This window comes from Solanum dulcamara, chromosome 7, assembly GCF_947179165.1.
Source record: "Solanum dulcamara chromosome 7, daSolDulc1.2, whole genome shotgun sequence".
Classification (NCBI taxonomy): domain Eukaryota; kingdom Viridiplantae; phylum Streptophyta; class Magnoliopsida; order Solanales; family Solanaceae; genus Solanum; species Solanum dulcamara.
The window spans coordinates 61583703-61610153 of NC_077243.1; the positions used below are offsets into that span (position 1 = coordinate 61583703).

The window sequence follows — 26451 nt, forward strand, 5'->3', positions numbered from 1 at the left end:
TCCAAGTAGGAATCTCAATGTCTTGCGCCAAACCTCCCGGTTTTGATACTCAATCACTTATTGACAATTAGGACACTTAGCCACGAACTAAGCAATATCTCTTTTCATGCCATTCCACCAATACACTCCCTCAAATATCGATACACCAGTGTGGAACCGGGATGAATAGAATATCATGAACTATGAGCTTCGGACAATATCATATCTTTCAATCCATCAACATTCTAAATACACAATCGGCTTTGATATCTCAAAACCCTATCTCCCTCTTGGGAGATAGCCTTAACGAATTTTTTGGCAACCACTTTCTTCAATTCAACCAAAGCGGGATCCCCATCTTGCTTTGCCTTAACATCTTCCACAAGAGATGATTCAGAATTATTTTATAAAATAACACCACCATCCTCGGAATCAACCAACTGAACACCCAAATGAATTAATCTATGCACATCCTGAACTAGCTTTTTCTTCTCATTCTCAATATGAGCAACATTGTTCATGGATGATATACTAAGAGCATCGGCAACCATATTTGCCTTACCCGTATGGTATAGCACACTCATATCATAGTCCTTTAATAGCTCCAGCCATCTCCTTTATCGAAGGTTTAAGCACCTTTGATTGAACACATATTGCAAACTCTTTTGATCAGCAAAAACATCGACATGAACACCATAAAGATAGTGTCTCCATAACTTCAAAGCAAATACCACTACCGCCAACTCCAATTCATGAGTTGGGTAATTATTCTCATGTGCTTTGAGTTTCCTTGAAGCATAAGCTATCACTTTACCAATTTACATTAGAACACAACCAAGACAAACTCATTAAGCATCACAATACACAACGAACCCATCGAAACCTTCTAGTAAAGTCGACAATGAAGCGGAGGTAAGCCTATCCTTCAACTCTTGGAAGGTTTTTTCACATGCCTCGAACCATTGGAACTTTAGTTTCTTTTGAGTCAAAGTAGTCAAGAGTGATGCAATGGAAGAGAAACCTTTCACAAACCATCTATAATAACCAGCTAAGCCCAAGAAACCCCTAATATTACAAGGAGTCAACGGTATAGGCCAATTTTTAACTGCCTCGGTCTTCTTTGGATCAACCATAATTCCTTCTTCGGAAACAATGTAACCAAGGAAAGCAACTGACCTTAATCAAAATTCAAACTTATTAAACTTTTCATACAACTGACAGTCCTTGAGAATTTGCAACACAATCCCTAAATGATCGTCATGCTCTTCCTTATCCGAGAGTAAATTAAAATAAGATTAATGAATACAATAGCGAACATATCCAAGTATTGCTTGAACACCCTACTCATCAAATCCATAAAAGTTGCAGGGGTATTCGTTAGTCCAAAAGACATAAACAAAAATTTAAAATGACCATAATGAGTTCTAAAATCCATCTTTGGGATGTCACACTCCCTTACTCAAAGTTGTTGATAACTCGATCAAAAATCAATCTTTGAAAAGTAGCTTGCTCCTTTAAGTTGATCGAACAAGTTATCAATCCTTGAAATGGAATACTTATTCTTAATTGTGACTTTGTTCAATTGTCGATAATCATTACACATACGAAGAGAACCATCCTTCTTTCTGACAAAGAGAATCAGAGCACCTCATGGAGAGATACTCGGACTAATGAAACTCTTATCTAGAAAATCCTTCAACTGATCCTTTAAGTCTTTCAATTCTACCGGAGCCATGTGGTAAGGAGGAATAGAGATAGGGCTGAATATCAGGGAGGAGATCGATACCGAAGTCTATTTCCCTTTCGAGAGGAATACTTGGGAGATCATTAGGGAAAACTTTTGAAAATTCATTTACAACTGAAAGTGATTCAAGAGTAGGAGTTTCGGAGTTAATATCTCTAACCCGAACTATGCATGCTTTGGAAATCATTTTCTGATCTTTAAGGCATGAGATGAATTGACCCTTAAACACGAATTACTACCTTTCTGTTCTAGGACAAGATCAATAGGAAATTGAAACTTAGCCACATGGGTTCTACAATATACAAAGGCATAACATGCATGAATCCAATCCATACCAAGAAAAATATCAAAATCGCTCGTATCAAGCTCTATTAGGTCAACAACACAATTTCGATAGACTCTTTTAGCCATAACTGAATCACCAACAGGAGTATAGAACAAAAAAGGCTCTATCAAGATCTCGGGACTAACATGAAATCTTATGGCAAGATAAGGAGTACACTACAATATTTTAGGCCTACGGCCACACTAAATCTGGACAACACTTGTAAAGTGTTGCCTAAAATAATTTTGGGTACGTTTTTAAAGCGTAGCCTAACTTCTTAGCTTTTGGCTTCGGTAATATTGGCAACACTTCTAAAGCGTTCTTTTTAATGAGAGAGACTACACTTTATAAGCATTGTTACATTATGATATAATTGGCAACACCTCTTTACACATATGACTACACTTTTAAAATGGGCTATTTTTATAATTGTAAAAACAACACATTATATGTGTGGCTTAAAATTTTTACTAAAATATTATATTCCCTCCAGCATATTTAACTCTCCCTCCAATTTTTAATTGGCCAAAGAAAAACCCTCATAAAACATAAAACACACAAAAACTCTCAGGTCTTTGCCCAAATCAGAAAATCTCTGAAGCTCGTCAGAAATTTCTCAATCTTTCAAAGAACCATCTTTGCCCCAATTCAGAAATTTCTCAAGGCTCACAAATCAACAGGTATTTCTTCCATCAATACACAAAATAATGATTTTTCGCAAAGCAAATTGAAGAATGGTTTCAATATCACCGTGCATACATACGAAAATTCCTCATAATTTTCTTGTTGTTCATCATGTGAATCGCTAGAAACGTGTGAAGTTTATGGCTAACCCAATAACACGGACAGAACAAAATGCTTCTCTTAAGCAGATGATGTCCCAAAGCTTCATCACATTGAAAGGATTTTGCTTAAATAGAGTTTATCAGGTAGAAACTTCTATCTTTATAAGTCTAAATTTATTGCATCTGGGTTTATTCCGTTGGATTACACATTTGTCTTGTGGGTTTTGATTTTCTTGTGTTGTTGATACTATTTGGTTGATTTTTAGGAGTCTAGCTTGTAATAGTATTACACACATTAGATGATTCTTTGCCTCGGGCATTAGTCATCAAATAAGCATGAAAATTTCTGTATTCTTAGACCGATAAGCTGATTAGGACTGAAATCGACATGATAATGAAGGTTTTCATATCAATCATATAAGTAGTACGTTTCTGATGCTCCGCCTTTACTAGTTTCTGAAATTCGAGCTTCTTCGACTGACTAACATTGATTCTAGCTTGTATTAGTATTACACCCTCAGATAATAAAGGATGTCTCTTTTCCCAAATAACAAATTAAGGATTTCTCCTTGTCCAAAGGAAAATCAAATCCAAAGGAAAATCAAACCAATCAAATATTTCTCTGTGTAACTTCTGGACAAATTCCAAATTCTGAAGGGTTTCTACTTTATTAGGTTAATATGATGAAATTGTTGATTTTTTTCTCCACCTTGATGAAATATTTATCCTATATTTAAAAAGTTTCTATGTTATCAGGTAAATCGACGAACTTCTGTATCCAAATTCTAAAGGGCTGCAGTCTAAAAGTTATCCAAATTGATGAACTTTTGTATCCAAAACATCTTCTATGTTATCTAGGAAGACTAAAAAAGAATCATGTCTTTGTTTCTTTATAAGGATTAGAAGTTATTAAAATTGAGTTAACGGGAGAGTTATCTTGGTTATTCTTAATTAAAAGAGTTTTGAATCCTTACTCTTGCTTGCTTTGATTTTCTTTGAAATTTAAATGGTGTTGTGTGAACAGAAAAGTCGATAGTAAGTAAAAGAGTTTAAGCAAAATGGTTATCCTAATTCATTTTAGTTTGAATTTTTCTTTTGTTGCCCTTTTCTATTCTACATGTGAATGTACATGTTATTGTAGTATTTTTTAAAATTTTATAGGGTTCAATAAGCTCTCATTATATATTACTCGAAGTATTATTTGTGTTCTGGAATTAGAGAAAAGACGTGAAAGACTTGAGTAATAACTTAGTTTAACTTAGCTCTTTGCTTATGTTTAACTAGTTAAACTTAGTAATTTTCTTGTATATGTGTTGTGTAAATTTAAATTACTTGGTATGAATAATTAGTTAAGTAAATGTAAGTTGCATGAATTGGAAAACTAAGGGAATTTGAACACGTTTTTTGCATTCATTCTACTCAGATAGTGTAAACTGGTTAGTTTACTGTATGGACGAGTATTATTTAAGTTTGTTTAACCCACTAATAGTAGTTGGCTGAGTTGTCTTGCCCTTGTTGTAACTATGACACTAATTCTCATTATCTTAAACATAGTCGAAAGATGTGTTATATGGATCATCGTGTTTTTCTACCCATGGATCATCCATGGAGATATAACAAAAGATCTTTTAATGGAAAACTGAATTTAGGCCTCCTCCTCCTTTATTGAAGGAAACTGATGTGCTTAATAGCTTACAAAATTTTGAAAATATGTTCGGAAAGAAGAGAAAGAGATCAAATGATGGCCCATGGAAAAAAAGGTCAATCTTTTTTGAATTACATTATTGGAAGAACAACTTGTTACGCCACAACCTTGATGTAATGCACATAGAGAAGAAAATAGTTGATAGTATACTTGGAACTCTTTTGTATATTTCTGGCAAAACAAAGGATCATGCAAAAGCTCATTATGATTTGAAAGAGATGGGAATTTGAAAGAACCTTCATCCAAAAGATACAGGGGATAGTAAGAGAACAAAGTTTGCAAAAGCGTGCTTCTCAATGACAAATGGCGAGAAATCAGTTTTTTGTGGAGTTTTAAAGACAACCAAGCTACCTGATGGTAGAGCGTCCAATATATCTAAGTGTGTGAAACTCAACAACAACAAACCCAGTATAGTCCCACCATGTGGGGTTTGGGGAGGGTAGAGTGTATGCACACCTAATCCCCACCTTAAAAAGTAGGACGGCTGTTTTCGAAAGACCCTCGGCTTAAGAGAGAAGAACAAGGGAGGAGAAACAAGAAAAACAAGACATAGGTCAGTAGAGTCAGGAATATAGCAAACAATATAATAATATGAATAATGAGAGCGATAAAGTCAGGGTAGGAAAGATCGGGGATAAAGGAGCATTAACTACTATAGATAAACTAGGATACCCAAAGTAGACTGGGCCAACTAATATAAGCAGTAATCCCATGCAAAAATCATATGTTAATAAACAAATGAGCGTGACTACGACTACTATGGAGAAAAGATAGGCCACCTAGCCCACTATCTTAGTCTGAGTCCTCCATAGTCTCCTATCTAAGGTCATGTCCTCGGTGAGCTGCAACTGTGCCATATCATGTCTAATCACCTCTTCCCAATACTTCTTCGGCCTCCCTTTGCCCCTCCTGAAACCGTCCATAGCCAACCTCTCGCACCTCCGCACTGGAACATCTTTGTCTCTTCTCTTCACATGCCCAAACCATCTCAGTTTCGCTTCCGCATCTTGTCCTCCACCGATGCCACTCCCACCTTGTCTCAGATATCTTCATTCCTAATTCTATCCATCCTAGTGTGCCCACACATCCACCGCAGCATTCGCATTTCCGCGACGTTCATCTTCTGAACATGAAGTTTCTTGATTGGCCAACACTCCACCCCGTACAATAGAGTCGGTCTAACTACCACTTTGTAGAACTTGCCTTTGAGTTTTGGTGGCACTTTCTTGTCACACAGCACTCCGGAGGCGAGCCTCCATTTCATCCACCCTACACCGATACGGTGTGAAACATCGTCGTCGATATCCCCATCTTCTTGTATAATAGACCCAAGGTACTTGAAGCTTCTTTTCTTTTGAATGGCCTGGGTACCAAGCCTCACTTCCCCGTCAGCCTCACGCGGCAGACCACTGAAACTGCACTCCAAGTATTCTGTTTTGGTCCTACTCGATGAAAGAAAATTGTCTGGTTATAAGACCCATGATACTCATTTCATGTTACATTACTTGCTTCCAATACCAATTAAAAGCATCCTTCATGATCATGTTGCTATTGCTTTGATTAGTCTAAGTTCCTTCTTCCGTCGTTTATGTCAAAAGGTTATCACATTGGATGAACTAGATTGCTTAGATGTAGAGATTAGAGAAACAATCAATCAGTTGGAGCGAATTTATCCTCAAACATTTTTTGATATAATGATTCATTTACTTATTTATTTGGCGAATAAAGTGAGATTAGGAGGTCCAGTTTAGAACCGATGGATGTATTTCCCTGAAAGAGAAACGTGTACATTCAAATCATACATCCGTAACAGACATCGTCCAGAAGGATGTATAGCAGAGACACATGTGGTGAATGAGTGTTTTACTTTATGCTCTAGATATATGCATGGGGGTGTATAGACAAGATTTAATAGAAGAGCTTGAAATAGTGATGAATGTGACTCAGGTGATGCAGCAACTTTCAGTTTGTTTCCTAACAAAGGTTGTCCTTTAGGAGCTAAGAAAACCGATCCATTTATTTTGGATAACAAGTCACTAACTCAAGCACACACATACTTATTGGGCAATTGTGATGAGGTTCAAGAATATATTAGGTACTTTAATTTAAATATATTATTTCCTTTTGTATAGTTAACTTTTAACTTATTTTATTTACCTTTTTAACCAAAAAAATACTTGCTGTGTAGAGAGCATGAGAGATAGGCTAATAATCAATTGAGAAGATCTAAATGGAGTAAGCCCAAGAATCATAGTCAAAACTTCTCTCAATGGTTTGAAACTCGTGCTTTGCAAGAGGATGTGCCTGATCTGATAAAACAATCGTCTAGAGGACCAAATTCAGTTGCTAAAAGATATTATGGGTATCTCATTAATGGATATAGATTCCATACTAGGCAGCATGATGCAAGGCATAAAACACAAAATAGTGGTGTTACGCTAGTTGCCTCAACTACAAGCGTTGCAAGTTCAAAGGATAAAAATCCGATTAATGCAGATTAGACTTATTATGGTAGAATAGTTGATATAGTTGAGTTAGACCATTATGGTCATTTTAAGGTTGTCCTATTTAAGTGCGATTGGTACGAGGTTGAAAAAGATATTTATGGCCTTATTTATGTCTACGTTAGCAAGAAATGCTCTCAGGAAGATCATTTTGTGCTTGCATCTCAAGTACACCAGTGCTTCTATGTGCGAGATCCATATGATCAAGATAGGCATTATGTTATGAAGATTGTTCCCAGAGACTTATTTAACATGAGTGATCAAGTTGAATCTAATGCCCCACAATGTTATGAAAATGAGTTGTCTGAACATTTGATGGGACCATCTATACCAGATGATGATGGTGAAGTTGTCTTAATAAGGACTGATGTACCAGCAACAATTATTAATGTGCCTCCGGAGGGATTTGTTGCTCAACAACTTGAAGTTGAGTCCGAAGAGGAGTTTGAAGATGAGTCTGAATATGAGTTTGAGGATGAGCCTGAAGACGAGTCTGAGGACGGGTTTGAAGATAAGTCTGAAGAAGAGTTTGAAGATGATGCACCATGAGTTCTATTATTTTTGTGATGATCTTGTAGTGTAAATATTAGTTAGATGAAAGTCATAGCTAGGTGAAATTATTTTTCAAAGCCAAATATAAGGTTCCAGTAGCTCATCATGATTGGATTCTGGAATTCATATCTCGAGGTAAAAGTTTAAATTGTTTAAATTGTTAGAAAGTGGAAGACGAGATTGTTGCAATTGTTGAGTAATCTCTGGTGGCTTCTTTAATCTACCTGTTGCAATAGTTCTAGCTTACTATTTTTGTATTATATTTGACTATTTGTTGGTACAAACTTAAATGACTAAAGTTAGTAATCTATCCAGTATTGTTGATATAATTATCAAACTGCATTCTGATCTATAAATATGAATTGTTGTTGTTACTTAAATATTTATTTTCTTACTATTATTATTAGGCAATGGAATCCTAAGAAAGATCCCGGACTAACAAAATTAGAGGCAGCAAAGTGATAATAGGTATCTATTCACTTTATTAAATTATTTTTCTATAAGGAAGAAACTTGTATTGATATTGATAAAATAGTGACAGAAAAATTTATTTGATAAAACAGTTGAATCCTAATGAGCTCTCTGTGAAGTTAGTTCTCTGTAGGTTACTCCCTTCACTTTCTACAAGCTAATCATGAGTTCACTACGATTGTTCTCAATTATATTGCACAATCCTCTTTAAAGTTAGTTCTCTGTAGCTCTAGTTGTCAGAAAATCCCAGAGTGTATATGTTTTCTCCTAGAGTGTATATGTTTTCTCATTTATGAGGGTTGAACTTCTACCTTTGCAGTATAATTCCTTATTTGATACACCTTCACTTCCTCATCATTGGTGTGTTTCACACCAGAACATATGAGTTACAGTACTCTGTCTCTTTTTGATCATGTTGTCTATAAACTGACAACAATTTGGTAAGGTATATCATCCAGTGCACCAGAATGATGTATAGAGTTCTCTGGCTATGTCTATATGTTGTCGAGTGGTTGTGATGTTCTTTTTTCTTGTATTGTCTATGTTTTGGTTTAGTGTCCCTAAGTTTTCCATTAGTACTAGTACTTACTATAGGAAAAGGACAAAAAAAAGATTAAAAAAAGGCAAGAAAAATGACTCAAGCAGCAACACTTAAGAAAAAGGTTTTGAATCCAAACAAAGCTCAAAGTCCATTGAAAAATATGAATTCTGATGACCAATACCGATCAAGTGCTGAATTGGTCAACAAATTTAAGATTAAGAGAGAATAACTTGCAAAAGAGCACAATGATAAAGCTAAGAAAGAGCATGAACCAATAGCGCATAAAAGAAAGAATCTTGAGGAGTCCATTCCATGACAAGGAAAGAGTAAACTATTTGGGCACAAAATCAGTGATTCAATCGTCTTCAAGGGAAGAGCTTTATACTTCACATATGATTGTAGGAAAAGGACAAAATAAGCAAAGGTTATTTCAATCTGGAGAGTCCATTCAAAAGAAAGAAATTGAATTTCCTATGCACAACTCCAGGTTCCAAATGCCTTCTAAGGAAGATATTAATACTTCACATGTGATTGGAACAACACTAGGTAAAGGAGAGGAACAACATGTTATTCAAGAGCTATCAAACTTCAGACAGGTGAAGACGAAGTCGTTCCTTCCAACCACCCGTCTTGATCAATTTCTAGAAAAACAAGGGATACACAAGCAACATGATATTCATGAGTTACCAAACTGCAACCAAGTAAAGAGGAAGTCAGTCCTTCCGGCTACTAGTCTTGATCAGTTTCTAAAAAAAACAAGGGATACACATAGGTGATGAAACAAAACATGATAACCATACAGTAGATGATTTCGCATTTATGCATGATCCTTTTATTGATGAACATAATAAAGGATTGGATGATCTTGTGCATGAAAACAAAATTGGCGAGGACGGGTGTGCTATAGAAGAGGAATTTGACACTGATGGTATTACAAAAGGTATGTCTTAAACCTTATAAATTTTATTACTCAGTATAAAAGAAATTTCTTATTTCCTGGCTATTACATCAATCTAGGGATATCAGAGAAGAAAAAAGTTCGAGACAAATAACATGTAAGAAAATTCACGCAAGAAGTTTGGAAGAAAGAGAGGAGGTGACGTTTGATAAAGGACAAGCAGTGGGACCAACTGATACGGTAGTGTCTGATTTAACCAGCTTTATAGGAACAATTGCAAGGAATCCTAGATTTATCAACTTGATATACACTTGTTGGCATGCTGTGCCAAATGATACTAAAAAGCGCATGTGAGAATATATCAATGTAAGAACAATTAATTTTGAGATTGTTCATTTTATTGTATATTTATTACTGACTGAAGCTAAACATATTTTATTTGTATAGTCCAAATTCCTAATTCCAATAGAAGGAGAGAAGTGGGTGATGACTGATCTTTGTGATGCTTGGAGACGACACAAGAAAAATATTAAAGAGAGATTTTTTGATAAAAATATTGCTGTTGAGGATATGCTAGGAAAACGTCCTGATGACATACCAGAAATTCAATTCCGCCAGTTGATCGAGTATTGAAAACATCCAACTGTTCAAGTCAGGCCAAAAATAGTGCATTTCTACTATTTGACATATTTGCACCATATTTATTCTTTGTTTTTTTGATTTATTAATTAATACATCTCTTTTATTGAATTTTAGGTCATATGTGAGGTGAATTCTCAAAACAGAGAAAAAAAACAAAAATGGAGGCATTGAATGGGACCTATTAATTTTGCAAGAGTACGCGTGGCATTGGTAATACTTACCAGACACTTCGTAAAAAATCTAAATTTCATTTTTCCATACTTTATCAGAACGTATTGATGTGTTTTTAATTTCCTTTGATATAATTTGTAGCGTGCAGCTAAAGAAAACAGAGAGGAACCATCAAAGTCTGAAATGTTTATTGCAACTCGTACAAAGATGGAAAAGGAAATTCAGACAGATGCCCAAGTTGCAATAGTAAGTCATTTATAAAGGATTAGTGGTGAATTTAATTCAGACTTTCAATTTTTATAATATGGAGCGTGTGACTCCACTGTCTTGTAACAGGTATGTCTTCTTCTTCTTGTTCTTCTGCTGGTGCGAGGAGATGTCAAATATTTTTCCTTTTAACTTCTTGATCGCAGTAACTGACCTATTTGTTGGAGGGTATGCTAATATTTTTACATTCTTGGTAGTAGTCGTTGTACTGTTTGCTAGGAGGGAATGATAAAAAAAAATCAATTCTTTGTCGATGTCACTGAATTGTTTGTTGGGAAAAGATATTAGATTTTGTTCTGTTCTTGATCGCTATTGTAGGACCGTTGATTTTGTGGGGAGGGGATGATAATTTTATTTTATAATACTTGGGTTGCTGGACTGTTTTTTCAAAAGGGACGACAATTAAAGTGAACTAAATGAATCATAAACTCATCTTGGCTGAAAAACAAATGGTACTTAGAGTTAGTTATTGATGTCAATTTCTTTTGACAGGCTGCACTTAAGAATCACCAAAATTCTGGAGAAACAGCAGATGATGCATTTAGGGCAGTGGTTGGAAAGGAGCAGTCTGGTTGACTTAGATGCTATGGTAGATCAGTGACAGCAAGTTGTCTGAAAAAAGATGAGGAAACAAACAAACTTAAACAAAAGCATGCCAATGAAATCACTTCTCTAAAGGAAGAAATGAATGAAATGAGAGCAGAAATGCGATATTTATTTAGTCAAGTGCTCCAAAATAATCCTGGATTGAATGTTCGAGATTTACTAGGGTGTGTCGGATCTAACCTTGCCTCACCTGTTGATGCAAGTAGTGCACAAGCTCTAAGAGGCCAAAATCTTCCACATTATTCCGGGTCAACTCACATTTCGGTTTTGCAAAAGGTAGTTCATCTTTCATATTCACAAGAAACTTAATTATAAAACAAGATGTTCTGACTTCATGTTAAAACAATTTTCACTTCATGTTCTCAAGGGATTCTTTACTAAATACAGTTACGTAAATTTGAGAATCGATGGGTTGTATGTTAAGGTGCTATGAGATGTCAAGGCAGGGGTGGATGTGGAGTGCAATTTATGGTTCATTCGAAGCTAGTAGCTTTTTCTCGGACCCTGTATATGTGTTAGTAATTCTTTTACTGAGTACAAATAACTGATTCTGAACCTAGAAAATCAAATAAATTGTGGTAAAATACCAAATTCGAACCCATAAAGTTCAAATTTTGGATCTGCCTCTATGTCAAGACACTTGTCAATCTAAAGCTTATCATTTGCCTTGTGTTTACAGTAAATCTTTTGGTGAAATTCTTCAGGCAGAGCTTGATTAATGTAAAGTAGTTGAGAAATAAGAGATTTTGAATTAGAAATTTGGAGCCCCCTCTTCTGTTTTTTTTGTTTCCTTAAACAATTCTGTCTTCTGAGTTTCTGTTTGATATTGATAAAATTTTATGCATGCATGTGATCTGAAAGGTTCTGAATTCAACAAAAGGAATTGTTTTATTTTCTGTACTTACTACTATTCATCCTCATTTTACATATAAAATTTGTGAACTGGAATGGATAACCTGGTTGGATACGAGGAGTATATTCTCTTGTATGTGTGATTGTAGGTATCTTAACTCAGCAGTCTTATATCACCTTTCTTCTGTATGTCTGGCCTTTGTACCTCTGACGCTGGTACAAAGCAGTTCTGGAAGCTTGACATGAAGCTTTTGACATTCTAACTACCAGTTGTGTTATTTACTCCAACAGTTGTTTGAAAATTGGATTTTGTTGTAGTTACTTACAGTGATATATCATTAGTGTATGAAATAACAATTTAATAGCCACTACGAGTTCTGTTTTCAGTACCAGTACCATCTAATTTGAGTCACGTAAGATTCTATGGTCTTCTTGCAGTTGAAGCACTCATACTTTTTCTTCTTCTTAGTATGTTTGCATCCTTCAAGACCTTTAAAACCAAGCTTTATCTTCCCAAACGACGACTCATATCCTAATTCTGGGTCATAAGAACTATCCTTAGTTCTCTTTCATGATTCACTCTTAACCAAATTTGAAGCCATTCCATAGCTATCATATTTATATTCTTTGGTTGAACCATTCCTCATTTCTGTTATACTCAACAACTGAATTGACACCATTCCAAATCCCAGAATCCATAGACAACATCATCAAACACACTGACTGTGCACGAGAGGTGGGAGCCTCGTGTAGGGTCTGTTCCCATAAAAAAAAAAAAAAAAAAAAACATCATCAAACACTTAGCTACTTCCTCTTGATCTTGCTCATCAATCTCAGAAACAGATGACGAAACACTTCTATTGTTAACCAAACAAAAAGAGGAAGACTTAGCTACAAGTCTATTATACCTTTTAGTATTTGATCTGCTCCTCGGCTTCAGTATCTGAGTTGTTGTCCACCAACAGATTCTTGTTTTCACTAGTCCACGAGTGATCATCTTTCCACCCTCCCCTTTCTTTTCCCTAGTAACATGCCATATGGCCACACAAAGCTTTCAGTGATTGAAACACCTTACCACATTGCTGACAAACACTGTCCCGAGGCAACAAAGGAGACCTCGAATCAGAATCCCTCCATGTTTTCTTGGGATTGTCTCTTAAGACCATAACCAGAATGTTCACTTAATTCAAACTGTCATTTATGATCACTCTTGCTATTATTCTTCCCACCATCAATCCAAGATTGCAACTTTTTCTGTTTGAACTCAACCTTTTCCTTTACTAGTACATGGGACCTCATGTGACCACCAAATGACTTCCCACATGGATACCTTTTGTCACACAACTTACAAAAGTACTTTAAATCTTGATCTTCTAGTGCTGATTATATTACTGTTTTCTGTAGTATTCTATGAGTATAAATTATGTCGGGCTCTTGTATTTGATATGGTCATGTTGAAACTAGTGACTCCTATTAAGAAGAAATGGGGAGAACAAATGTTTCTTGTACTGTGTACTTAGATTTTTTGGCGCATTTGGCCTAATAGATACAGATAGGAATTTCTCCATCAAAAACTACTATATATGCACCAGGGATTTCATTGATGGAAAGGGGCTGGGAAAGTACTGTTAACCATGCCTAGTATTGAGCATTATTTTTTTAACTTATAATTTTATTTTGAATGTGCAGGAAAATACAGACGATTGAATTTGAATTGTGGTCACAAGTAAACTCGATATTGTAGTGAACGATGAAGAGTGTTTCTACTATTGTTATATATGCTTGAATGCATTTGGTTTTGTGGAATTTATTGCTAGTAGCCATCTTGAGACTATTACTTTCTAAGTATGGGTTGTACAAGACACGTTTCTCGAAGTTTATTGAAAATCTATACCTTAGAATTATTTATTCGCTAATTTGGTTCTTGAGATCATTTATATATTTAATTATGTGATTAGTGAATATATGCGCGCAAATAAAAATTATTATTGTAACAATTTGAAATTGTGGCTACAAAAATTCTACACAACATCGCCACACTTCAAAAGTGTGGCTATAGGGACGTCCAATGAGTGGCTTATTGATTATCAATTATAAATTGAACAAAAGAAAAGGTTACACTTTAAAAGTTTTTGTTGTACAAGAGATACTAAAGGCGACTCCTTTAAAGTGTGATCGATAGCAAAGAAAAGGACACACTTTAAAGTGTAGTTATATCAAATAAAAGTGTTACTAATGAAATGCTACAAAGCGTGGCTTTTATACCTCATCCGTCAAGCTTTGTAAGTGTAGCTACTATGGCGTCAATTGAAAAGTGTGGTCTTATGTCAAAGGTTATGCTTCTTTAGGCTACCCCTAAAAAGTGTTGCCTAAAGTTAAAAAGCGTAGCCTTTCATGAAAGGCCACACTTTTTGCTATTTTAGGCCACACTTTACAGGGGTGGCTAAAAGCCTAATATGTAGTAGTGGTAACAAATGATAAAGTAGCACCTAGATCTAATAATGCATAAACATCAAAGTCAAACACTTTTAAAATACCAGTCACAACATCAGGGGATTCCTCTAACTCCTGACGAGTCTGAAAGACATAAAATTTGTTTTGGTGTCGACCGCTACCTGAAGTAGTAGGACACTGATCCAAAAAATTGGTAGCTTGAGTCTGAACTTGGGGCCTAGTCCCACCCCTACACTCTCTTTCATGATGATTGGATTTTCCACACCCGAAACAAACATCCAACCCCGCTAAGCAATCTCCTCTATAGTTTTTCCCATACTTCTTACATGGAGAAATAACTTGACCTCCTGCAGCTCCACCTTGTGCCTTAGGATTTGCCACCTTGTCCTTCTCAAATTTTGGGGCCAGAGTATTTGAAGAACCTTAGCCTTGAAACTTTTGGCCTTGTCGGAAATGACCATTACCACCACTGGATTTGTTTTGAGAATCCACTTTCAAAATGTGCCCTCTTGGACTCCCTTACATCCCTCTCCTTAAGCTTCTCTACTTCAATTTGCTCGACATAGGTCATGAGCCTAGAGATGTCCATCTCCTTAATGAGCATAGCAGTTCGGCATTCCTTCATCACCAAATTTGACACCAACAAAATAAACTTAGTCATTTGTGCACGAGAGTCGGCTACCAAGGATGGAGCCTCCATATTTGAAAAACTTTGTGAACTTGAGGGCATTCTCCCTTATACTCATATTTCCTTGCTTGAGGTTTATGAATTCAAACGCCTTCATCTCCCTTAACTCAAGTGGGAAGAAGTGATCAAGAAATGCAACTTTGAACTTTTCCCAACCTATGGGACCCTCTTCTACCCTTTCAGCCTTCCATTGATTGTACCACACTTGAGCGGCACATTTGAGTTGGTAGGCCGCCAATTCTGCCTTCTCTTTTTAAGACACTCCCATAATCTCCACAATCTTGTACAATTCATCGATAAAGTCTTCAGGATCCTCATCAACTTTTGATCCATAAAACTTGGGAGGGTTCATCCTTGTGAAATCTCTAACCCTTGAAGCCGGAATAGGCACAACTTGAAGAGCATCTACCCCTCAATTCACTTGAGTAGTTATAGCTTGGGCTAGCATTTGGAAAGTGGCACAGAACTCCGCATTAATCACTTGATCATTCAAAAGAGCATTTGGAGGTTGTGGATCCGCTTTAACATTTCGTCGAACAGGATCTCTTTGCGGAGGCATGATTCTATAATCGCAAAAGGAAAGCGTTCGAGTAGGAAACCTTAAAGTTCAACTCTATAAAAAGATGAGATCATGAAAAACATGAAATGTATCCTAACACGCCTTATAGCCTCCTATTCATAGATGTGACATGCTTCACACCGATGAACAAGACTTTACTTGATGCGGCATGTTAGATTCCCTAAGACACTTGAACCTTGTGCTTTGATACCAAATTTATCACAACCCAACCTAGGACCTAGTCGTAAGATGATGATTAAAAACCCAAAGGACTCCAACCAAGACTCTTAGCATATATTAATGAGCATACATAAGGTAAATGAAATAAATAAACAAGATTAAATATACAAGAACATAGTCTCAAATAGAACGTAAGTCTCAAAAGAGAAACGACAACATAAACTGTTTTACCATCTAACATACCTCTAATAACTTGATGGGGGCATAAGAAAAGTTCCTAGCTTACCTATATAGACAATATAAGAGAATGAAGTAACAACTATCAAGGTAAGAAATAAGTGTCATGTCCTCAAACTGTGAGGACTCATCAACAGTAAGGAGCAAATAGAAAAACTCTAGCCACTAGCGGGAGGAGGATAAATGTGATCGTCGGTCCCTACATTAAGATAGAGTATAGGCAAAAAGTATGCGTTAGTAATTGTAATGCACTAAGTATGTGAGAATATGCCTGAATAATAAATATGGGACATAATCAATATGAATCATAGGATGCAATCCAATATCTTCAAAACATGTGTAAAGTAATGAAAACATTAAAAAATTTATCTCATTGGTCAATACATCAAAAGTATCACATAATCATTATAAAAAATCATAACTCAACTGAAACTGTGTGGGATAGGACCTTTATCCGACACATAAGACTATGCGAGCTAATATATGGAATTCGATAACTCTTGCATCGAGACAAGGAAGGCTACCTTTCTAGGGCTACTCCATTAAGTAACTCTTTTAACTGAGCTATGCGGATCCACTAGCTTTGCCATATTAGCATATGTAAACCAACACGGGAAACGTAGTTTGAGACTAAAGGTTGGTACTAGGATTCCCTTGGGTAACTAACTGCGTTACAAGACTGAAACCCACCTAAATGTCTTCTCGCTGCTTAGTCAATATCTCAACGAAACTCATAAAACATGATCATAAACATCACGGAGAAAGATAATAACTAATATCAATCCATCTTTATAAAAAATCATAAGAATAACTCATCTAGCATCATCATAGTAAAAGCATAAGATTAGCTTATCTAACATATAACTCACGCAATATGGGTTTAGGCCTTCCATCATTACATATCTTTTGATCATAAACATTTTTAGGGAATTAGCTTGCCCTGTCATTAACTTTTCTTGAAATATCATAGAATCATCATTCATGAACTTCTTTGCATAATGCATCTTTAACTCATTCATAAAGCTTTATAGAATATAACATGAAAATCATGATCATATCTCATAAATCATACTTGAAACAAGTATATAGCTTGGTTCATTGAAATTCAACTTGAAATCATGCAATATGATGTGACTTATGCTTAAGTATACTAATAACATTGAATTATGTCATAATTGAAAAGACCCAAGGAAAATCATGCAATTAGGGCTTTTAATTAATGAAATCATAAGAGAAATTGAGAAGAAATCTTTGGGATTCCATGGGTGAAAGGTACCCATGGATGAAGTCCCACATACCTTGAACTTGATGATCCATAAATTGATGAGAATAAAAGTTTGACCTTGAATAATTCTTTTGAATTGCTTGAGAGAGAAGAAGACCTTGAGAGAAAACTTGGGAGAGAAGGTTTTGTGATTTTGGAAATTATGGAGAGAATGAGATGGGTAGAAGACTTTGGGATAGTTAATGGGTAAGAATCTAGTCCCAAAGATAGTCCACATTCATTAATGAAATATAAGAAAAAAACTAAAATAACCTTCATTAAAATTGAAAGTTGGGGCTGGATAGAGGAGCCACCACGGTCTGTGAAACTCACCATAACCTGTGGTGGTGTCCAGGTCTGTGCCTTCAACTTAGTTAAAAAGGAAATATGGAGGGACCCCTTCACGGAGGTCTATAAAGGTCACCACAACCCGTGGTGAGGATTATGGTGACAGACATGACATGAGAGTTTGTAGGAGTGATCACCATGGAACCTACTATAGTCCGTGTAGGGAAACACGTCCCGTGTTGGTTTTATCATGGTCTTGTCCTTGGAATAAATTCTGAGGGTCTCAAGGAAGGGGTCACCATGAAGGGAACCATGGATCGTGGTGCTTACCACAACCCGTAGTCCCTGTCTCGGTCCCTTTCCTACAAGTTTCAAGTTTCTAAAGCTCTATCACGGTGGTACACCATGGACAATAGTGATCAATACGGCCCATGGTGGCCTTCGTGGTCATCACCTAGTCATAAAAAACTGCATTTTTCTGGAATCTCATCATTTGGTCCTCTTTTTTCATCTTACATCTTTTAGTATCTTACACCTATCCCACATCAAGGTATATAACAAGGCATAAAGTTCTCATGATGATGTTTTGATGCATCGACCATATGATTATGATATTTCAAGGTTTTTATTGTTTTACTTATGTTTTAAGATAATGGTCACATGTCATGTTTATATTGATTATTTCCTATATTCATTGTTCATGCATACTTAGTGCATTCGATGTACTAGCTTATACTCTTTGCCTAAATTATATCATAATGTATGGTCAGACGATCATCACGCACCTCCCACTCGTGGCTATAATTGAGCTTTATTTTTATATTTAGAGAGACTTCATATTTTGAGGACAAGACTTTTATCTTTTCATCATTCTTATAACTTTCTTTTATTGTCATTGGTGAGATAGGAACTTTTCTTATGCCCTCATCTAGTTCAGTAAAGGCATGTTGGATGTTATGGAGTCTATGTTATCTTTCATTTGAGTTGAGGCTTGTTCTATTTCATTGAGACTTTAATTTCTCTTCTAAGTCTTAGCTTCATTGATTTACTTACCTTAAGTATGATTATTAATCATATGCTAAGAGGCTTGTTTGTGGTTCTTCGGGATTTCGATCGCCGTATTGCACCTAGGGTCTAGCTTGGGTCATAACAAACTTGGTATCAGAGCACAAGGTTTAAAGTGTCCTAAGGAGTCTAATATGCCATGTCAAGTAGAATCTTGTTCATCAGTGTGACGTGCACCACATCTATGAATAGTAGGCTATGATGCGTCTTAGGAAAAACATCACTTCTTTCATAAACTTATCGTGCCATAGAGTTGAACTCTAAGGTTTCCTCCTATAATGCTTTCTCATTGCAATTTTAGAAATATGCCTCCATGAAGAAACCCCGTCTGAAAGAACATTGAGGAGGAGAAACAAGCTCCAAATGATCCTTTGAATGAAGAAGTGTTTCATGTGGAGTTTTGACCCACTTTCCAAGTTCTTGTTCAAGACATGACGGCTCAAGTTAACAGAGAGGTGGTAGCTTTCGTGAACCCAAATATGGGTACAATGGCTAGAAGAGTTCGTGACTTCACCCGTATAAACCCTCCTGAGTTTCATAGTTCTAAGGTGTATAATGATCCACAAGAGTTCATGAAGGATATGGATAAGATTGTTTGTATCATGGGTATTTGTCATGACCAACCTAGGGCCTAGTCGTAACACGATGATCGGAATGCAAGGGATGCCAAACACAAACCATTTTATCATACATCACATATGTAGGCTAAAGAACAACATAAATATGAGCGAAAATAATCCACAAGTGGGGAATGGAACTAAGGGAAATCAACACTATAGATGTCCAAAGGGACTACACCATACAACGTCTAAACATGCTTCTAGTTTAACCTTTGATGGGGGCTTAGGACAAGCTCCTAGCTCACCCTAGCAATAAAAGAAATGACTTAACAATAGTAAAGTGAATAAAAGTCTTGTTCTCGATAGAATAAGGACTCACCAACTCCTTGGAAATCTAAAGAAAACTCTACCCATGAGTGGGGTAATCATGAGTATGCCGTCCTTATATTAAAAGACAATATAGGCAAAATAAGCATTAGTATGTTTGAATGTACTAAGTATGTGACGTATGCATGAACAAGTAAAAGAACGTATCAATATGAAAAAATATGTAGGACTAATCATAGTGAACATGAGTATAACTTAAAAGCAATTTAAAACATAAGAAACTCTTGGTCAATGCATATCATAAATCTTCAACTTTCAACTCATAACTTGACACCTCGTAGCTTAACTTAAACTTGAACTTGTGTGGGATAAGACCGTTAACCGACAACTAAGACCATGCAAGCTACTATATGGAATCCAATGACTCCTGCATTGAAACAGGCCAATGACTCCTGCATCAAAATAGGGGAAGCTACTTTGGTAGGGCATACTCCAAGATAACTCAACTCAACTGGGCTATGTGGATCCACTAGCCAGGTCATGAAGGCAATATACGTGGGCAACGTAGTTTGGGACTTTACGTTGCCACTAGGATTCCCTTAGATAACCAACTGCGTTATCCAACCGAACCCCACCTAGAATTCCTCTCGGTGCTTAGTCAATATCCTAATAGAAACTTATAAAACATAATCATAACACAGTAGGGAAAGATAGTAATTGCATATCAATCCATCTTTAAAATATTTTGGAATAACTCATCTAACTTGGTGATTCATAAGAATCTATAACTTCGGTGAGAATTGTCCTTATCACTATCTCAAAATATCTAATGATCTTAACTGTGATCATCATCTCAATCTTTACCTTTAAAATCATAATCTCAGTTGTAACTCATTGAAAACTATCTTTATAAATCATTTAACTCATGATTACTCATAAAATAATCTTTACTTCATAATTATAGCTTGAAAATATAGCTTTGTGCATGAGAATCTATAATTCAACTTGAAATCATGCAATTTATATAAAAATATGCATATAGAGATCATTGATAATATTTAAAAACAAAATTAAATCAACCTAATGCAATTCATCAAAACTAGGGTTCATAATCAATTATAAATTAAATGAAAACTTGAGAAATCTTTGGGACTTCATGGGTGAAAAAGGCCCATGAGTCAATCCCCACATACCTTGCTTGATATCACTTAGAATTGAGAAGAAACCTTGAAGAAATCTGGAAACCCTAGCTTGAATTTATAGAGAAACCTTAAGAGAACTTATGAATTCTTTCCTTGGGAATTTTGAGAAAAAGAATTGAATAGGAGGGGATTTTAAAGAATAGAGTATTTATAGACTTTAAACTTGGCCATAAAAGTGTCTAGGTTTATTGAACCAAACTTTGGAAAAGACACAATTGCCCTTCATTAAATCCTAGATTTTAAGTCTTTGAATGGGTTCTGATGGGCCGTCTTAGTGTTGACGAGTCGTCTAAATCACTCATCCTGTAGGTCTCAGAAAAGGGCCTGATATCATAGTCTCTGAAGTTTGTCAACAACCAATGTTTACGACCCCTCGTCTTAGAAACAGTCTGTTCTTAAGGCTTGTCTTGCAGGTTTGAAAACCTGCAAATATACTAGTCTCAGAAGTTTTATGACGGGTGGTCTTTATGACCCATCCTAGCTTCTATGACCCATCCTGTAAGTTCATCGACTTGGCCCTGAGGGATCCTTGAAACTTGGCCTCTAAACTTAGCTTAGAGTAGTTTCTACGAGCTGTCAGCTTGAGGAAGACTCGTCCTAACAAGCATTAGAACATCTCTTGAGGGAAACTTCAACTTTTTCTCAAAGGGTCACTCTACGACTCAACATTACAAGCTGTAGGGATCTCTATGAGCCGTAGAAGGACTTGTTCACGTGAATAGGTTCAAAATTTTGGGACTTTTCTCCTTGGTTCCAACTTTCCAACTTACGAGTTCTTACAGTGTTAGATCAGTGGAAAAAACATACATCTCGGCATATCAACTCAAAGGGGTTTCTTAAGTTTGGTATGACCAATGGTAGGATGAAAGAGGTAGGGATGATGGTTCCATTAATATGGAATAATTCAAGGGTGATTTTCTTTATCGATTCTTTCATTTGGAGTTGAGGAAGGCTAAGTTTCAAGCATTCATCAATTTATTCTAAGGTAATATGAGTGTGAGGGAGTATGCCCTCAAGTTCACAAAATTATCCAAATATGCTCTTTTTATGGTTACGGATCCAAGGGCTCATATGAGCAAGTTTGTTTTGGGTGTGTCCAATTTGGTGGTCAAAGAATATAGAACTGCTATTTATACTAGGAATAAGGATATTTTGAGGCTTCTAACTTATGACAAATAAATAAAGAAAGAGAAGATAAAGGAGAGGTATAGACGGGAGTCCAAGCGAGATCAAATCGGTGGTGGTAATTTCTCTCATGTAAGTCTAGGAATGGTGCCCGTCCTTAGCTTCATCAAAAGTATTCCTGCCAATCTTCATCTAACACTCCGGCTCCAAAATTTGATAAAGATAAGGTGCCTAATCCTAAGGAACAAGGAGTAGCTCTGGGTGGTCAAGTCATCCCTCCATGCAGGAAGTGTGGGAGAAACCACAAGGGAAAATGCCTAGCAGGATCGGATGTATGCTATAGGTGTGGATAGTCGGGTCATCAAGCTAAGAAGTGTAGGGGTGGTGCTATATCCTAGACTTAGACTCAGGCTACACGCTGTATGGATCATTATGCTACTACTTTGGGTGGCGATTAGAGCCAAAATAGATTTTATGACATTCAGACTCGTGAGGAGGTAGAAATTCGCTTAATATGGTAACTGATGTGTTGAAAGTCTTCGACTTTGATGTTTATGAATTGTTAGATCTGGGTGCTACTCTATCATTTTTACTTTGTATCTTACGATGAAATTCATTGTTAGTCCCTAGATCTTGTTAGATCCTTTTTCGGTCTATACTCCTATTAGTGATTCAGTTGTGGCTAAAACAAGTCTATAGAAATTGCTAGTTTCAATTTTCATAAAATCACCTCAGTTGATCTTGTAGATCTTGATATGACTGATTTTGATTTTATTCTCCATGTGGATGGCTTCATGCATGCTATGCTTCTATATATATCTTATAGGACTCATGTGGCCAAGTTTTAGTTTCCCAATAAGCCAGTCCTAGAATGGAAAGGTAGTAATTCTTTGTTTAAAGGTCAATTCAGCTCGTGTTTTGCTTGGAAAATGATTTCCAAAAGTTGCATTTATCATCTAGTCTGGGTTAGAGATACAAATTCTGAAGCTCCTACTCTTGAGTCAGTTTTGATCGTTAATGATTTTTTGAAAGTTTTCCCCAATAATCTTCTAGGCATCCCTCCTGAAAGAAAAATAGAATTTAGTACAGATCTTCTCCGCAATACCAAATTATCGCTATTCCTTCTTATCAAATGGCCTCGGCATAATTGAAAGAGTTAAACGATGAATTGAAGGATTTGTTTGATAACAATTTCATTAGACCAAGTACCTTGCCATGGGGTGCTTTGATTCTCTTTGTTAGGAAGAAAGATGGTTCTCTCCATATGTCTATTGACTACCAGAAATTTAACAAGATCACAATTAAGAATAGCAAGATACTTTTCAAATATTGATCGTTGGTCAGGTTATCATCAACTCTGAGTGAGAGAGTGTGACATTCCAAATAAGACTTTTAGAATTAGGCATGGTCACTTTGAATTCTTGGTTATGTTGATTGGATTGATGAATGCTCCTATAACTTTTATGGACTTGATGAATAGGGTGTTCAAGGAATATTTTGATCTATTCGTAATTGTGTTCATTGATGATATTTTGATCTATTCTCGGAGAAAGGAAGATCATGACGATCCTTTAAGGATTATCTTGCAAATTCTCAAGGATTGTCAATTATTTGTTAAGTTTAGCAAGTGTGAATTTTGGTTGAGGTTAGTTGCTTTCCTTGTCCATATTGTCTCTAGTGAAGGTATTATGGTTGATTTAAAAAAGAAGGATGAGGTTAATAATATGCGCAGTTCATTGTCCCCTCTCGATATTCAGAGTTTCTTGGGTTTAGCCAGTTATTATAAATGGTTTGTGGAAGTTTTATTTTCGATTGCATCACCCTTTACTACTTTGATATAAAAGAAGAAGAAATTCCAATGGTCTGAGGCATGTGAGAAGAGTTTCCAAGAGTTGAAAGATAGTCTTACTTCCACTCCGATGTTGACTTTAGTAGAATGTTCTGATGGGTTTGATTTTTATTATAATGCTTCAAGAGTTAATGCAAAATGGTAAATCGATAGCCTATGCTTCTAGGAAACTCAAGGTGCGTGATAAGAACTACCCGACCCATGACTTGGAGTTAGCGATAATGGTTTTTGCCTTGAAGATTTGGAAACACTACCTTTATGGTGACCATGTGTTACTATCTGACCTAGGTCTTAGTCGTAATACAGTGATTATAATCCTGAAGGACTTCAACCAATCCTATTAGTATAACATTCATGAGCATATATAAGGTACTTGAAATAAATAAACAAGAATCAATGATATGGAAGCAAAATTAGAAATAGAACATAAGTCTCGAAACGAGAAATTATAATATAGAATCTTTTACTATCTCACATGCCTCTAGTAACTTAATAGGGGCATAAGACATGCTACTATCTCACCCATATAGAAAACATAAGAGAATGAAGTAAGAACTCTCAAGATAAGAAATAAATGTCATGTCCTCATACTGTGAGGACTCACTAACAGTAAGGAACTAATAGCAACACTCTAGCCACGAGCAAGAGGAGGATGAAAGTAATCGTCGGTCCCTATATTATGATACAACGTAGGCAAAAAGTATCTGTTAGTAAATAGAATGCACTAAGTATGTGATAATATGCATGAACAATAGACATAGGACATAAATATGAATAATGAGATGCAAGACCAATATCTTTAAAACATGAGTAAAGTCCTGAAAATATTAAAACATTTATCTCATTATTCAATGCATCAAAACATCATAATCATCATAAGAACTTATATATGTGGAAGACAACAATAATCAAAACTAAAACCACACAAGCTATTACATAGAATTCGATAATACCCACATCGAGAAGTGGGGAGTCTACTTGCCAAGTTAGGTTGCGTCCAATTATTATCATCATATGCTCTATGTGGATCCACTAGCTAGGTCATATTAGAAAACCTACAGTGGCAACGCAGTTTAAGAGACTAGAGGCTGCTACTAGGGCTTAGGTTGAGTCCCCACCTCAAAGTCCACTCGGTGCTAAGTACATCATCCCACGGAATACATACTATGTCATAATCATAAATCATACTTCTAATAATCATAAACTTTTCATAATTATAATTAATAAACTTGTTCATAGGAATAGCTCCTTATCAAGTAATCTATGTAATGTGGGCGTAGAACTTTCACAAAATACCTTTAGGGTCTTGAGTCACCTTCCTCATTAAGGATCTTAAGTCACCATTTAATTGGAGTATTAAGTCACCTTATAGGATCTTAAGTCACTCTTTCATTAGAGTCTTAAGTCACCTTCAAGGATATCATGTCACTCTTTTATTAAGCTTGCTTGAAACATCATAAAAACATTATTCGTAACCTTTCATACGACATTCATAATCTTCCTTGCATAAAGCATCTTACAACTCATTCATAAAGCTTTCATTGAAATAACTTGAAAATCATGATCATATCTCATAAGTCATACTTGAAACTAGTATATAGCATGGGTCATTGAAATTCAACTAGAAATCATGCCACATGACGTAAATTATACATAGTTAGGCTAATAACATTGAAATATATCATAATTAAGAAGACTCAATGTAAATTATGAAATTAGGGCTTTTAATTGAATAATTAATAAGAGAATTAAAAGAGATATTTTGGATTCCATTTTTAAAGGTACCCATGGATGAAGTCCCACATACCTTGACCTTGGTAAGCTCTAAATTTAAAAGAGTGGAGGTGTCATGACCCAAGCCTAGGGCTTAGAAGTAACACGGTGATCGGGACCTCGAAGGATCCCAATCAAGCCATCTTAGCATATATTGCATATAGAAGGTAAAAGAACATGATAAGATAAGCGGAAAAAACAAATCAATAATAAGTCCAAGGAGAATAAACTCCATTCAAATGCCCAAAGCAAAAACAATTGAACATCTAACATGCCTCTAAGTCTATACTTGATGGCGACTTAGGACAAGATCCTAGCTCACCCGAATCATAAGAGAAATTTAAGGTAACAATATGAAAGAAAAGTCATGTCCTCGATGAATATGGACTCACCAACTCTAGCCACAAATGTGAGGATCATGAGTATCGTTCGTCCCTAAATTATGAGACAATATAAGCAAAATATGCTTTAGTACATAGGAGGTACTAAGTATGTAATAGATTCATGAATAAGTAAAGGAACGAGAAAATTATGACATAAGATGCACGACCAACATAATGAACATGAATAAAGCTTAAAAGGACTTAAAACATATGAAAACTTATGGTCAATGCATCATAAAACTTCATAGTAAATCTCATATCTTTGAATTCTAATTGTGTGGGATAAGACTTTTAACTGACATCTTAAGACCAAGAGAGCTATAACATGAAATCCAATGTAACTCCCACATCGAGAAGAGAGAGGATACTTGCCAAGGTAGACTCTATGAGAGCAACTTTAACTTTGTGAGCTATATGTGAATCTGCTAGCTAGGCCATAAAGGCAACCTACGGGG

General features: G+C 35.9%; 2 pseudogenes; one reads left to right on the plus strand and one right to left on the minus strand.

The window, feature by feature from the left end:
- Nucleotides 1–9100: 9100 nt before the first annotated feature.
- On the plus strand, nucleotides 9101–12823 carry LOC129894775 (uncharacterized; annotated as a pseudogene).
- On the minus strand, nucleotides 12211–15196 carry LOC129894777 (uncharacterized; annotated as a pseudogene).
- Between the last annotated feature and the right edge of the window lie 11255 nt (nucleotides 15197–26451).